Consider the following 16,269-nt stretch of genomic DNA (forward strand, 5'->3'; position numbering starts at 1 on the left):
ATGTAGCGTGGGGGTATGAAATAGTTATATATTTTACTAGGAAAAACTATTAAATACGATACAATTTTACACAAGTGATTTATTTATTTATAGAGTGGGATATACCTACACCTTGCTACAACACTATAGGCAGTGTACCTAATCGTAGAGTAGTGTTGTTTTTAGTAAGTCCGGTTCGTTCCACAGGGAGCTGGTGATACGTACTATATTTTTAACAACTATATTTATATAAATATATATAACTATATATAGTAATATTATTATAAAAGGGGGTTTTACCGTTTAATGACCGGTTTGTCGATTTTATATTTTTAAGCGTAAAAATAAATGACGATAATTAAAGTGCGTAAAATAAATAACAATATTAAAATGATAATAAATAAAATTGCAAGTAATTAAAATTACGATGAGAAATACAATAAAAAAATTATGCTTATTTAAACTTCCGTAATCATGATGTTTGACGTTTTGATTTTAATTAATTATCTTGGGTTAATTGTCCTTTGTCTTGGATTATTCGATATGTCCATCTGGTTTTTGTCCATAACAGTCCATCATTCATAAATATAAAGTGCGAGTATCCTCGTCAAATTATCCTTATACCCGAAGTCAAATATTCCAACTAATTAAAGATTTAAACTGTGACGCAGCTATCACTTCTGTCAACAATTAAACCAGTTATCACTGTATGTAATCCACCACTGTTTTGATTAGATATGAATATTAATTTACCCACTTGATCAGAATGAATAATCAATTACCCAACCCAATTGATTAATTAAATGATTGTTAAAGATGTCGTATAAACGTCACTAAATAGGACATGCATAATCATTTAATAATTATTATATTAACTAATTTGAAGATAGGTTCGACAGGCTCCAAAGAATTGTCATTCGATTAGACAATACCTCCCATCTATTAATGGTCCATGGTCCAATGTTCACAAGTGTCGGTCTTTTGTCCATACCCTAATTATGGTACAAAATCCAATAACCCAATCTTAATTTTTAGTCCAACATCACGATTACTTCGGCTCAAATAAGCATAATAATAACTTAGTTACGAGACATTAATTTAAAAAGGAAAAACATAGCTTACAGTGATTATTTATCGCGTAGCGTTACACGGACAGAGTTCCAACTTAAAACCCGTTAAACATTTCTTACAATAACCTTACTAAACCATAATTTATTATTAATCTTAAATTAAAATTATAGTTTTAATAAATATAAATATAAATTGAGAGAGATAGATAGATATGGTGCAATGGATTCGGCAGAGGGCTCGTGCCTTTTATAGGGAATTCTGATTTTGGTGTGCTCCGCGAGTGCGGTACATTTGTTCCTCACAGCTCCGCAGTCGCGGAGGTTCGAATTCCAGCTCACAAACTTTTAGCCATTTTCTTGTCGACGTTTTTAATAAATAAATATAATATATATATAATTTTAAGAATTATTTATATATTATATTATATTTATATGCATAGTTGACTTGTAATTTTTGCTCTGTTGCTTCGCGCATTTCTTCTTGACTCAGGTCCCGGTTCCGAATTTTCGAACGTCCTTTCGTACGCGGATATATCTTGTACTTTGCGTTTTGCGATTTGTAATTTGCACAAAAATTGTTCTCCTTAACTTCCAAAATCCGTGCGAGTCTTTTACTCACTTTTTAGTGGCATTTTTAAGTGTACTATGACTTTAGTGGCACTTTTCAGGCTTTAGTGGCATTTTTTCTTCAATTCTTTAATCTTCGTGCTTCGTCTTCACATTTATTTATTTAAACAATTACAATGAAAATATAATACAATTACATATGAAAACCTATTATTTAGGAGGGATATTGCTATGAAATATATGTTCCTTTTTAGGCTTATCAAATATCCCCACACTTGAACATTGCTTGTCCTCAAGCAATACAGAACTTGAAATAAAATCACACTTCACTCGAATCACTTTTTTATTCTCACACTTTGTACATCAGTGATTTTGATATGGCGGTATAAACAATGATAGTAACGATGTGGTTTACAGTCCCACGTGACTATGAAAATTTAGATCCTTTAAGGAAATTGGATCTTTATGAAATCATTTGATCTTTTGAAAATTCAATCTAGCTTTTACCCTAGATAATTTTTCCGGAATAACCCTTCACCGGTGTTGCAAAATATTTTTGTGGGTTTTGTGGGTTTCAGATTTGAAAATTTTAGCTCAACACTTACGGTTTTGTGTCACCCTATTGCTAACCTTGTATTAGGAAAGCAACATGTCCAGTTTACTTGTCCCGTATATTACCTTTCGGCAAACTACCGTCCGGTTGTAAAGGAAAGCGATGAACAAGCAACTGTTAAGGCAATGTCCCGTGACATGCTTTTAATTATGATCTATATCGTGTCGGATGCAATTACTATCCTTTGTAGGAGCAATAGTAAAGATCACCCTATAATTTTTCGGTCTGGCACAAGGTCCTGTCTTTGACCATGCTATGCAACCACCGTTCTTACGGTTGACACCCGATTTGTTTCAGGTGACCTAATGAATTTCAGGTGAATTCCTAGGATTTTACGTTCAATGGTAATGAACGCATTGAAAATAGGTTTTCAGAAAACAAATCGGTTTTAATTTTTATCAAAATATTTTCTCGTTCAAGCTCGAGTTTAGATATCATCGAATTCCATGAGTTTGAATTCTCAATCTTTAAGGTCAATCTCAAGGATTGAGTAATATCAGGCTTAAAAGCTGATTTTTAATCTTTAAGGAGATTATCCTTTCTGGGGGTCTGATTCATTAGTCTTATCAAGCTAATTTGCACGGGCGCCTCCCCATTTTACGAGACAGATCCTCTCATGGTTAGGATAAGTCTGACCACTTGGCGACCCTGTTTGATGCTGAGGTCCGTGGATTTCCTGCTGATTTTAGAGATGACTTTTCTAGATTTTTCGTCAACCTACAGCTGGTCTGGACGACAACTTCCTGACCTAAATCAAGAAGCGCGTGTCTTTTTCGGAAGACTTTACTTCCTTTTAATGATGGAATTGATTCATCATGCAGATCCATCTTTCTTTTAAATATATTATAGTAAATCGGGTAAAACTGATTAGTTTAGTCCAAAGCAAAAGTACCTGCAATAATCTGTACCAAATATGTGATATGTGTTTTAAATAACTTGGTAAATTCTTCCCACACTTAGCTTTTATTTATTTTTTTTCTTTGCTGTAACGACCCGGATTTTTCCGATCATTTTATACCTATGAGATTAATATTTACATTAATTAAACCTTATCAACATGATAAGTAATCTAAATTGTTGAGATTTATGTTTTTAAAAAGAGTTTTATACAACGTTTGACCGTCCAATTTGACCGATGATATCACGAACTATATAACAAACGATAATTATACGTTTGTGTATATATGTATTTATATATATTTAACATGATCTAAGAATGGTTTAACATCTCATTGTGTACTAATAACAATAAGTTATAAGTATACTTTGAGACTACTAACTTAAGTTTTCAAAATGATAATTATACGTAACGTTATTTGACATATATACCTTTAACCTATAATACTTATACAAGTATCGTACAAATATGTATTTAATCACTTTTAAAGGGCTTATATACATAAAACAATATAATTATATTTACAAAAGATAGCTATATTTGAATTCTCGTTCCGTTTCCTCAAAATTTCTACATGTATACCTAGAGTATATGTACTCGTATCATACCCAACTCCTATACGTATTTACTATTAGTATATACACATCACAATCACTTTATTAGCAGCCATGCGTCAGCCAATTTTGGATCTTAGCATGCATGATTAATCAATTTGGCATATTACAAGACTTTTGCACAATATTACAAATTTATACATCTTTTCACCACCATTTATACTCCATTCCAATTTCATTTTTACTACACATTTTCTCTAACCAAAAACACACTCTTAGGAATCTTAAGTATTCTTCACAATCTCAGCAAATAACCATGAAGATCTAGCTTCAAAAACAAGCCTTAATCATAATAATAAATTCCTTACAAGAAAACTTCAATAATCCTTCCAAAAATACAAGTTTACTTCCAACCTTTCGATCCAACTCCACCACTCTTTTGGTTCTAGGATTTTTCTCATCTTTTACAGTAACTTTGTCCAAGTAACTTGAGGTAGTAACCTTATTCATAACCTTATTCGATTCATATTTATATAGCTATCTTATTTTGTGTTGTAAAATTTTAACAACAAGAACGTAGTTTGAATGATTTCAAACTTGTTTGAAAACTAAATAGATCCTTCTAACTTAACTTTTAAAACACTTCAAGACCAGTAATATATCATAATGATATGCTAACTTAACAAGATATAACTTGGTTTTACAAAGAACATCTTAAAAAATGAATCTACGTCGTCGGAGTGCAACCGGGGGCTGTTTTGGGTTGGATAATTAAAATCCATCTTAAGCTTTGAATTGGAAGTTCGTGTTCTGGAAAAATGATATTTCTTATTGTATTTCTTATGAATATGTTAACACATAAAAATTTCATGGTTTAACTCAAAGTGTAAGTATTTTTAGAAAAATGATCATTAAATGTTGTTTTTATGATGAAAAATGATCACTTTCATAAGTTTCACCAAAGTTTGACCTATAACCTGTGATTTCGAATACAACCTAAGGTATTTTCAGTTTATATTCTTAAAATTTGACTCGATCCAAGGAAGTGGCAAGTTGAACCAACAAAAACGGAGTTGTAATGAAGAAACTACGACTAAAACGAAATCGGGTATCCGAAGCTAGTTTAGCTACGAAAGTATTTGGAGAAAAATTAAATTAATCATATATTTCTAATTAATATGATATTTCATATATATTTACTAATGATTTGATTTTATATATTTCAGGACCACCCGTAAACAACACGAGAAGAATAATCATAAGACCTCATGATTGTACGCAACACGTCATTTGACAACAAGGTACTTTATGTAAGCAACACATCATTTGACAACATGGTACCATGGGTCAAGATTAATTCTGATCAATACGAATACGATGGTGTCTTTATTTATTTTATTGAGCAACTAATTGTGAACGACTAACATCGGCCTGCTAACTACGGACTAAGAAAATATTAAAAGTATATATATATATATATATATATATATATATATATATATATATATATATATATATATATATATATATATATATATATATATGTATGTTACGATTACTTAAAAAGAAAATATGTTGATATATTATATATATGGTTAGGTTCGTGATATCTATCGGAGACCAAGTCGTGATAAATACCTTCAAGGAAAAAGTGAGTATATAGTCCCACTTTTAAACTCTAAATATTTCGGGATGAGAATACATGCATTTTATGATTTACGTTATGGACACAAGTGATTAAAAATATATATTCTACATTGAGTTGTACCACTGGCATACTTCCCTGTAACTTGGTAACTATTATTTACATGAGGTATTGTAAACGCGAATCCTGTTGATAGACCTATCGGGCCTGACAACCCCAACCGGACTGGACGACCAGTATTCAACGGTTGCACAGTACTTCATTTCGGTAACTACACTTGGTACGGTGTAGTAAGATTTCATAATAAAGGGAATATGCGACGTTGATTAAATGTTAAGTATGGTTATCAAGTGCTCAACAACTTAGAATATTTTTATTAAAACGTTTATATATGAAATCTTGTGGTCTATATTTATAACGCTGCCGGCATTAAACCTATATCTCACCAACTTTATGTTGACATTTTAAGCATGTTTATTCTCAGGTGATAACTAAAAGCTTCCGCTGCAACATGTTGAATTTAAGCAAGATCTTGAGTATGCATATTTGTGTCAAAAATAAAACTGCATATCGGAGGATTTGTAATGTAAAATATGTTGGAAGTCGTATTGTTATTATCACATGTAAAGTTTGTAAGTCTAAGATTATCGCTAAACGATAATCATTATTAAGTTGTTTAAACCTTGTATTTGTAATAAAAGCTATGGTTTGTTTTGTAAAAACGAATGCAGTTTTTGAAAAATGTCGTATATAGAGGTCAATACCTCGCGATGAAATCATATGTTATTGTATTCGTCCTTATGGTTAAGATCGGGTTATGACATTTGCCTTTTTATTTTCCTCTATTCCATTTTAAATGAATTCTAACGTTTTGGGTTGTTTCTCCATTTATGTTCTCTCCGAGGTAACAATAATTTCGGCATTAACACCTAGTTTTATCGTTCATAAATATGTATAAACATGATTTTGAGTTCATTTAGTTGAAAATTTTTCAAATTTTCACAAAATTTGGCAATTAAACTAAGTGTAAACCCGAGAGAATTTATAACCCTTCCCCACACTTGAGATCTTGCAATGCCCTCATTTGCAAGAAATCAGTAAAAATTTAAATTCATGAGGGTGATTAGCGTAGAAAAATGATTAAAAATACCAAGTTTGCAACATATTGTTGTTATTTCAAATTTGATATTTTGCGTCTTGTCGTCAAAATCAGTAGCTTTTGCTGAACTTAATGACAGTCTTTGAAAGTGCGTTGTTTTACCCTGTTGTATATATGATAAAATACAAGCATATATATACATATTTTTGAAGTTTGGTATATTACCCCACATTCAAAAATTTATAAAATCTAATATTTTTTTGGCATACTTTAAATCAATAAAATTAAAAATAATGATAACAAATTTTGTCGCCCCATCCTTGGATAAAGCAATTTCGGTTCAACGACCTAATCTTCAACTCACGACGAATTTTAGAAATCATTTTTTAAACTTAATTAAATAAAGTAAATTTTATTTTTAAAAATTCACACAAAACTTAAAAAAAACATATTAATTTCATACAAAACCTATAAAACAAAAAAAATTCAGAATGGGGGTGAGAAAACTAGTTCTTTAGTGTCTGCTAGCGGAAAAGACCAATCGAATTCCATTCTCGGAACTACACGAGAACAGAACAACTAACTCTAGACAACATATTCTTTTTAGAACATTTGAATCTCCCCACACTTAAGTAGCTGTGGTGTCAAAATTGTGATTAACTTCATCGTCAATTTCTCTTGGACCATAATCAACTTGCATATCTGTGACTTTAGCTTTAAGCCAGTGACCAACTTCTTCCGTAATATCCACAAATTCAACTAGTTTTTTTTTTAGGCGATAGATTGGATACTAACCGGTTACATAACTTAAAGTTCCCCTTAATTCTAGCATCGTAAACCCGTTTAATAAGTTTCTTCATTGAACTATTAATAACGGGATCGTTTAATTTCGTATCAACAACGGGGTTCTTTGTTATCAGGTCATCATTAGGTGTTACTTCATTTTCCCCACACTTAGGCATTTTATTATTGTTAAGCACTTCCGTTGGAATTGGTAAAACAACATGGTTCTTACCAATCGTTTTTGCTGGTTCAACGGTTTTGGTTGGTGGAGATTTAGACTTTCGAATCACAAAGGTGATCGATTTTTCATCATTACTAAGTGTCATTCTACCCTTTCTTACATCAAATAATGCCCCGGTGGACGCTTTGAATGGTCGACCTAAAATTAGAGGAATGTTTGAGTCCTCTTCTATGTCAATGACAATAAATTCGACTAGAAAGGTTAAATTACCTACTTGAACGGGTAGGTTGTCAGCAATTCCAACTGGGTGTTTAATGTTTTGATCAAGGAGTCGAACACTCATATTCGTTGGACTTAACTCACCTACTCCTAATCTCTTATATAATGAAAGAGGCATAACACTTACACTCGCACCTAAATCTGCTAGTGCATCATACATGACATAGTCACTAAGTAGACAAGGAACAATAAATTCACCCGGATCACCTACCCTAGGTGGAGGTTTTGGTGGAACTGTCTTCACCGGGTTTACTTCTACGGTTTTTGTTTCTTGCACTTTCTTATTCTTCTTCTTCTTCTTCTTCTTTCCAAAGGTATCACAAACTTTATTACCTATTACTTCCTCATACTCAACTCCTTTTCTAGGAAACGGGATGGGTGGTCTGTATGGTGCCACCATTGGCTTTACATACTTAGGTGGTGGTGGTGGTGTAACTTCTTCATTGTTACTTACATATAAAACCTTCCCATCTTCTAGTGTTGGTTTTTCAGAATTTGTTGAAACCATGTTAACATTTTCTTTCCGAGGATTTACTTCAGTATTACTCGGTATCTTTCCTTGTTCCCTTTCACTCATCAATCTAACAAGAGTACCTAATTGTTTTTCTAGATTGAAAATGGAAGCTTGTTGAGTTCTAAATGACTGATCAAACCTCTCATTAGTTTGGGTTTGAGTTTCAATAAATTGTGTTTGAGATTCAATTAACTTAAATACCACTTCTTCCATATTTGACTTTTTCTCTTCGGTTTGTTGTGGTGGTTTATACAAGCCAGGTCTTTGTTGATTGAAAGTGTTGTTTTGAGTTGTTTGGTTATTCAGACCTTGTTCGTTATACGAGTTATTGTTGGGTCCTTTTGGATTGTAAAGAATGTTTTGATTTCGATTGAAGTTTAGCCTTGGAGGTTGATAATTATTTTGATAATTATTTCCCGGCCTTTGATTCATGTAGGAAACATTCTCTCGTTGCTCCATCGTTTGCTTGATGTGACAATCTTTCGTTAAGTGTGGTCCACCACATTGCTCACAACTGATTCGTATTGCATGAATATCTTTAGTCATCTTTTCCATTCGTCTTTCGAAAGCATCTATTTTGCGGAAACAGAATCAAAGTTATGGCTAGAATCGGCTCTAGCCGCTTTAGATGAACGAAAGATATCTTTTTCCTGGTGCCACTCATGAGAGTGGGAGGCTGTATTATCAATTATCTTGTGAGCTTCAGTTGCGGTTTTCTTCATAATGGAACCACCAGCTGTTATGTCGATGTCTTTTCGTGTAGCAATGTTGCATCCTTGATAGAATATTTGTACTATTTGATAAGTGTCTAAACCATGTTGAGGACATCCTCTCAACAACTTTCCGAATCTTGTCCACGCCTCATATAATGTTTCATTTCACTTTTGCGCGAATGTAACAATTTCTCCTTGAAGTCTCACAGCTTTAGATGCCGGAAAGAATTGTTTAAGAAATTTTTCAACTAAAACGTCCCATGTATCAATCGCCCCTTCAGGTAATGATTCTAACCAATCTTTGGCTTCTCCCTTTAAAGTCCAGGGAAATAACATGAGATAGATTTGTTCATCCTCCACTTCTCGGATTTTAAATAGAGTACATATTCTATTAAAGGTTCGAAGATGTTCGTTTGGATCTTCCTTCGGCATACCACTATATTGGCATTGATTAGTTACCATGTGTAGGATTTGTCCTTTGATTTCATAATCTGGCGCATTAATATCTGGCTTAATAATGGCGTGAACTTGGCCCATGCGTGTGGCCCTCATTCGATCTTCCATACTTAGAGGTTTCGTTACTTCCATAATTGAATTTGTTGAATCTGAATCACTAGAGGATTCTGATTTAATGGTTTGTGGTTCAGGAGGAATAATTAGTGGTTCAGGATCTTGGAATTGTCCTTGAATATCCTCCGGATTCTTAGTTGTGAAGTCGGGTTCAAAAGATGGATTATCAGAATTTCGAATTGGAGTACTTGTTCGACTAGATGATGATTCTAAAGAAAAATCAACGTCGACAATATTGGCTAGATGTCTTGATCGAGTTATAGGTGGTGAACGGATGAAAGGGTGGTGAACGTTTTGCTCGGTGCATTCACTGAATATCCTATTAGTTATAAAAATAAGAAAAATTATATAAGTTATCAACTTAATAGACTTTTCTGATTTTGCCAACGTTTTGAATAGCCAATAGATGCAGCAGGTAGCCAGGACCCTTTAAATCGGAAGCCCACAACTCGCCACTAACAAATCTAACTATTACTACGAACCAGAAAATTTTGGATGTCTATCAATTTAACCGCTTAAAATAATTTTTCATTTTGAAATTTTAGAGAAGAAATAGAAAATTCTATGTCCTATAAACTAGAGCGTCGAGAAATAAGAAAGAAAAAGATTGCGCGTCGAAAAATGTCGAAAAATAAGAGGTCGAAAAATAATCGTCGAAAAATAATAAAAAGAAAATAGCGCGTCGTAACTTGAAAGGAACTAAAAACTAAATCTAAAAAGTTGTGCCTAAAGGTATTAAAGCTTAAAAGGAAATCTATATCCAAAACATCAATAACTTAAAAAGCACTAAAATATATAAACGGCGTCTCAAAAATCTAAAGCGCCTAAATCTTAGTCTATAGAAAAAGCACTTAAGGAATTTTACGGCAAATCTTAGAAATCTAGAAATAAAAATAAGCTACGGCAAAAACTAGAACTTAAAACTAGTTATGAATAATAAATATACAAATTACGAATTATATTTTTAAAAAGATACGAAATATAAAAAGAAAATTAGAGTTATAAAAATATAATTTTTTTATAAAAATATTATTTATATAAAAGTATTAATGTAAATATGTAAATAATAATAATTAAAACTTAAAATACAAATTATATTAAAACTATATAATAATTAAATCCTAATAATAATAATAATTAAAATAATAAAACCCTAATTCGTAATTAATGGCTGGATCAGAGCTCTCAGACCAAGCTCCGCGAGTGCGGATTTATGCTCCCTAAAATATCCGCGAGTGCGGAGGATGCAAATTACGCACGTTCAGGTTTTTTTTTTTTTTACAAGTTTTATAAAATAAAAGATAGATAATTTTTATAAAATAAAAATAAACTTATATTTTAAAACTTAAAATAAAAATACTTATTAATTTATAAATAAAAATCTTAAAAATAAATATTTTTATATATATATATATATATATATATATTATGTTTTATACTTTTTTTTATATACTTATTACAAAAACAATATATTTTTTTTCGAAATAAGAAATAATATATTTTTATAAAAATTTACGAAAATATAGCGTTTTTCACCGAGCCCCCGGCAGCGGCGCCAAAAACTTGATGATGTAGCGTGGGGGTATGAAATAGTTATATATTTTACTAGGAAAAACTATTAAATACGATACAATTTTACACAAGTGATTTATTTATTTATAGAGTGGGATATACCTAAACCTTGCTACAACACTATAGGCAGTGTACCTAATCGTAGAGTAGTGTAGTTTTTAGTAAGTCCGGTTCGTTCCACAGGGAGCTGGTGATACGTACTATATTTTTAACAACTATATTTATATAAATATATATAACTATATATAGTAATATTATTATAAAAGGGGGTTTTACCGTTTAATGACCGGTTTGTCGATTTTATATTTTTAAGCGTAAAAATAAATGACGATAATTAAAGTGCGTAAAATAAATAACAATATTAAAATGATAATAAATAAAATTGCAAGTAAATAAAATTACGATGAGAAATACAATAAAACAATTATGCTTATTTAAACTTCCGTAATCATGATGTTTGACGTTTTGATTTTAATTAATTATCTTGGGTTAATTGTCCTTTGTCCTGGATTATTCGATATGTCCATCTGGTTTTTGTCCATAACAGTCCATCATTCATAAATATAAAGTGCGAGTATCCTCGTCAAATTATCCTTATACCCGAAGTCAAATATTCCAACTAATTAAAGATTTAAACTGTGACGCAGCTATCACTTCTGTCAACAATTAAACCAGTTATCACTGTATGTAATCCACCCCTGTTTTGATTAGATATGAATATTAATTTACCCACTTGATCAGAATGAATAATCAATTACCCAACCCAATTGATTAATTAAATGATTGTTAAAGATGTCGTATAAACGTCACTAAATAGGACATGCATAATCATTTAATAATTATTAGATTAACTAATTTGAAGATAGGTTCGACAGGCTACAAAGAATTGTCATTCGATTATACAATACCCCCCATCTATTAATGGTCCATGGTCCAATGTTCACAAGTGTCGGTCTTTTGTCCATACCCTAATTATGGTACAAAATCCAATAACCCAATCTTAATTTTTAGTCCAACATCACGATTACTTCGGCTCAAATAAGCATAATAATAACTTAGTTATGAGACATTAATTTAAAAAGGAAAAACATAGCTTACAGTGATTATTTATCGCGTAGCGTTACACGGACAGAGTTCCAACTTAAAACCCGTTAAACATTTCTTACAATAACCTTACTAAACCATAATTTATTATTAATCTTAAATTAAAATTATAATTTTAATAAATATAAATATAAATTGAGAGAGATAGATAGATATGGTGCAATGGATTTGGCAGAGGGCTCGTGCCTTTTATAGGGAATTCTGATTTTGGTGTGCTCCGCGAGTGCGGTACATTTGTTCCTCACAGCTCCGCAGTCGCGGAGGTTCGAATTCCAGCTCACAAACTTTTAGCCATTTGCTTGTCGACGTTTTTAATAAATAAATATAATATATATATAATTTTAAGAATTATTTATATATTATATTATATTTATATGCATAGTTGACTTGTAATTTTTGCTCCGTTGCGTCGCGCATTTCTTCTTGACTCAGGTCCCGGTTCCGAATTTTCGAACGTCCATTCGTACGCGGAGATATCTTGTACTTTGCGTTTTGCGATTTGTAATTTGCACAAAAATTGTTCTCCTTAACTTCCAAAATCCGTGCGAGTCTTTTACTCATTTTTTAGTGGCACTTTTAAGTGTACTATGGCTTTAGTGGCACTTTTCAGGCTTTAGTGGCATTTTTTCTTCAATTCTTTAATCTTCATGCTTCGTTTTCACATTTATTTATTTAAACAATTACAATGAAAATATAATACAATTACATATGAAAACCTATTATTTAGGAGGGATATTGCTATGAAATATATGTTCCTTTTTAGCCTTATCAGTTGGTCAAAGAAGCCCTCATCACTCCATGATGTGTATGTCATTATGTATTTGAGTGATGGTTTATAGGGTAGCCCTGACGCAAAACCCTTCTTTCTTCTTTGTGACTTCGGGTTGGTCGTAACGTTGTACTCTAAGGATGGAGGTGGGACGATGTCCATTAACGTCTCCAATGTAGTGACCCGAACTTTTCCATGTTTATATATATTAATTGAGATTGATATTTACATGACTAAATGTTTCCAACGTGTTAAGCAATCAAACTTGTTAAGACTTGATTAAATGAAATAAGTTTCATATAGACAATTGATCACCCAAGTTGACCGGCGATTCACGAACGTTACAAAATTGTGAAAACTACATGTTGTGGTATATATAGACATATATATATATGGTTAACATGAGATTATGATGAGTAAGTATCTCACTAAGTATATTAACAATGTGTGATATACATAAGAAATGAGATTACTAAGTTAAGAAACTCTAAATGATATATATAACGATTATCGTTATGATAACGTCTACTAAATACATATGTATCATATTAAGATATTGATACACTATATTTAACATGATAAAATGATATTTAAATATATCATTAAGTGTGTTAACAATGAACTATATATGTAAAAACAAGACTACTAACTCAAGAATTACGAAACGAGACTTATATGTAACGATTATCGTTGTAACGATATTTTAATGTATGTATCATATTAAGAGATATTCATACATCATAATATCATGATAATATAATAATTTAACATCTCATTTGATATAATAAACATTGGGTTAACAACATTAATTGAGATCGTTAACTTAAAGGTTTCAAAACAACACTTACATGTAACGACTAACGAAGACTTAACGAATCCATTAGAATGTATATACATGTTGTGTTTTGATATATATTCTTACACTTTTGAAAGACTTCAAGACATATATCAAAGTACTTCTACTTAACAAAAATGCTTACAATTACATCCTCGTTCAGTTTCATCAACAATTCTACTCGTATGCACCCGTATTCGTACTCGTACAATGCACAACTTTTAGATGTATGTACTATTGGTATATACACTCCAATGATCAGATCATAGTAGCCCATGTGAGTCACCTAACACATGTGGGAACCATCATTTGGCAACTAGCATGAAATATCTCATAAAATTACAAAAAATATTAGTAATCATTCATGACTTATTTACATGAAAACAAAATTACATATCCTTTATATCTAATCCATTTACCAATGACCAAAAAAACCTACAAACACTTTCATTCTTCAATTTTCTTCATCGAATTAATCTCTCTCAAGTTCCTTCTTCATGTTCTAAGTGTTCTTCATAAATTCCATAAGTATAGTTTCACAAAAATCAAGAATACTTCCAAGTTTGCAAGTCTACTTCCAAGCTTTCTAATCCATTCCAAGTAATCATCTAAGATAAAGGAACCTTTGTTATTTACAGTAGGTTATCTTTCTAATTCAAGGTAATATTCATATTCAAACTTTGATTCAATTTCTAAAACTATAACAATCTTATTTCGAGTGAAAATCTTACTTGAACTGTTTTCGTGTCATGATTCTGCTTCAAGAACTTTCAAGCCATCCAAGGATCCTTTGAAGCTAGATCTATTTTTCTCATTTCCAGTAGTTTTATCCAGAAAACTTGAGGTAGTAATGATGTTCATAACATCATTCGATTCATACATATAAAGCTATCTTATTCAAAGGTTTAAACTTGTAATCACTAGAACATAGTTTAGTTAATTCTAAACTTGTTCGCAAACAAAAGTTAATCCTTCTAACTTGACTTTTAAAATCAACTAAACACATGTTCTATATCTATATGATATGCTAACTTAATGATTTAAAATCTGGAAACACGATGAACACCATAAAATCGGATATACGCCGTCGTAGTGAAACCGGGGGCTGTTTTGGTTTGGATAATTAAAAACTATGATAAACTTTGATTTAAAAGTTGTTCTTCTGGGAAAATTATTTTTCATATGAACATGAAACTATATCCAAAAATCTTGGTTAAACTCAAAGTGAAAGTATGTTTTTCAAAATGGTCATCAAGATGTCGTTCTTTCGACGGAAATGACTACCTCTTTAGTAATTGACATGTAACTTAAATTTCTGACTATAAACCTATACTTTTTCTGTTTGGATTCTTAAATTAGAGTTCAATATGAAACCATAGCAATTTGATTCACTCAAAACGGATTTAAAATGAAGAAGTTATGGGTAAAACAAGATTGGATATTTTTGATCTTTTTAGCTACGGGAAATGTTTAACAAATCTATACAAATCATATCCTAGCTAACTTATATTGTATTATACATGTATTCTAATATATTATGTAATCTAGGAATACCATAGACACGTATGCAAATGTTTTGACATATCATATCGACCCATGTATATATATTATTTGGAACAACCATAGACACTCTATATGCAGTAATGTTGGAGTTAGCTATACAGGGTTGAGGTTGATTCCAAAAATATATATTCTTTGAGTTGTGATCTAGCCTGAGACGTGTATACACTGGGTCGTGGATTGATTCAAGATAATATATATCGATTTATTTCTGTACATCTAACTGTGGACAACTAGTTGTAGGTTACTAACGAGGACAGCTGACTTAATACACTCAAATCTTTAAAACATAATAAAAATGGTTATAATTATATTTTGATCATACTTTAATATATATGTACATATTTGTATATGTTCGTGAATCGATCCGTGGCCAAGTCTTATTTCAGAGGAAGGAAATATCTGTGAAAGTGAGTTATAGTCCCACTTTTAAAATCTAATATTTTTGGGATGAGAATACATGCAGGTTTTATAAATGATTTACAAAATAGACACAAGTACGTGAAACTACATTCTATGGTTGAATTATCGAAATCGAATATGCCCCTTTTTATTAAGTCTGGTAATCTAAGAATTAGGGAACATACACCCTAATTGACGCGAATCCTAAAGATAGATCTATTGGGCTTAACAAACCCCATCCAAAGTATCGGATGCTTTAGTACTTCGAAATTTATATCATATCCGAAGGGTGTCCCGGAATGATGGGGATATTCTTATATATGCATCTTGTTAATGTCGGTTACCAGGTGTTCACCATATGAATGATTTTTATCTCTATGTATGGGATGTGTATTGAAATATGAAATCTTGTGGTCTATTGTTACGATTTTATATATATAGGTTAAACCTATAACTCACCAACATTTTTGTCGACGTTTAAAGCATGTTTATTCTCAGGTGAATACTAAGAGCTTCCGCTGTTGCATACTAAAATAAGGACAAGATTTGGAGTCCATGTTTG

The 16,269-nt window shown here is 31.5% G+C and overlaps 1 non-coding gene across 1 annotated transcript; it reads left to right on the forward strand.

The window, feature by feature from the left end:
* The first annotated feature begins 8,992 nt into the window (after positions 1 to 8,992).
* Positions 8,993 to 9,099, forward strand: LOC139856244 (small nucleolar RNA R71). Its single transcript, XR_011761739.1, has one exon. It is a non-coding gene; the product is annotated as a small nucleolar RNA R71 (small nucleolar RNA).
* The last annotated feature ends 7,170 nt before the right edge of the window (positions 9,100 to 16,269 follow it).

Source organism: Rutidosis leptorrhynchoides, chromosome 6 (assembly GCF_046630445.1).
Source record: "Rutidosis leptorrhynchoides isolate AG116_Rl617_1_P2 chromosome 6, CSIRO_AGI_Rlap_v1, whole genome shotgun sequence".
Taxonomy (NCBI): domain Eukaryota; kingdom Viridiplantae; phylum Streptophyta; class Magnoliopsida; order Asterales; family Asteraceae; genus Rutidosis; species Rutidosis leptorrhynchoides.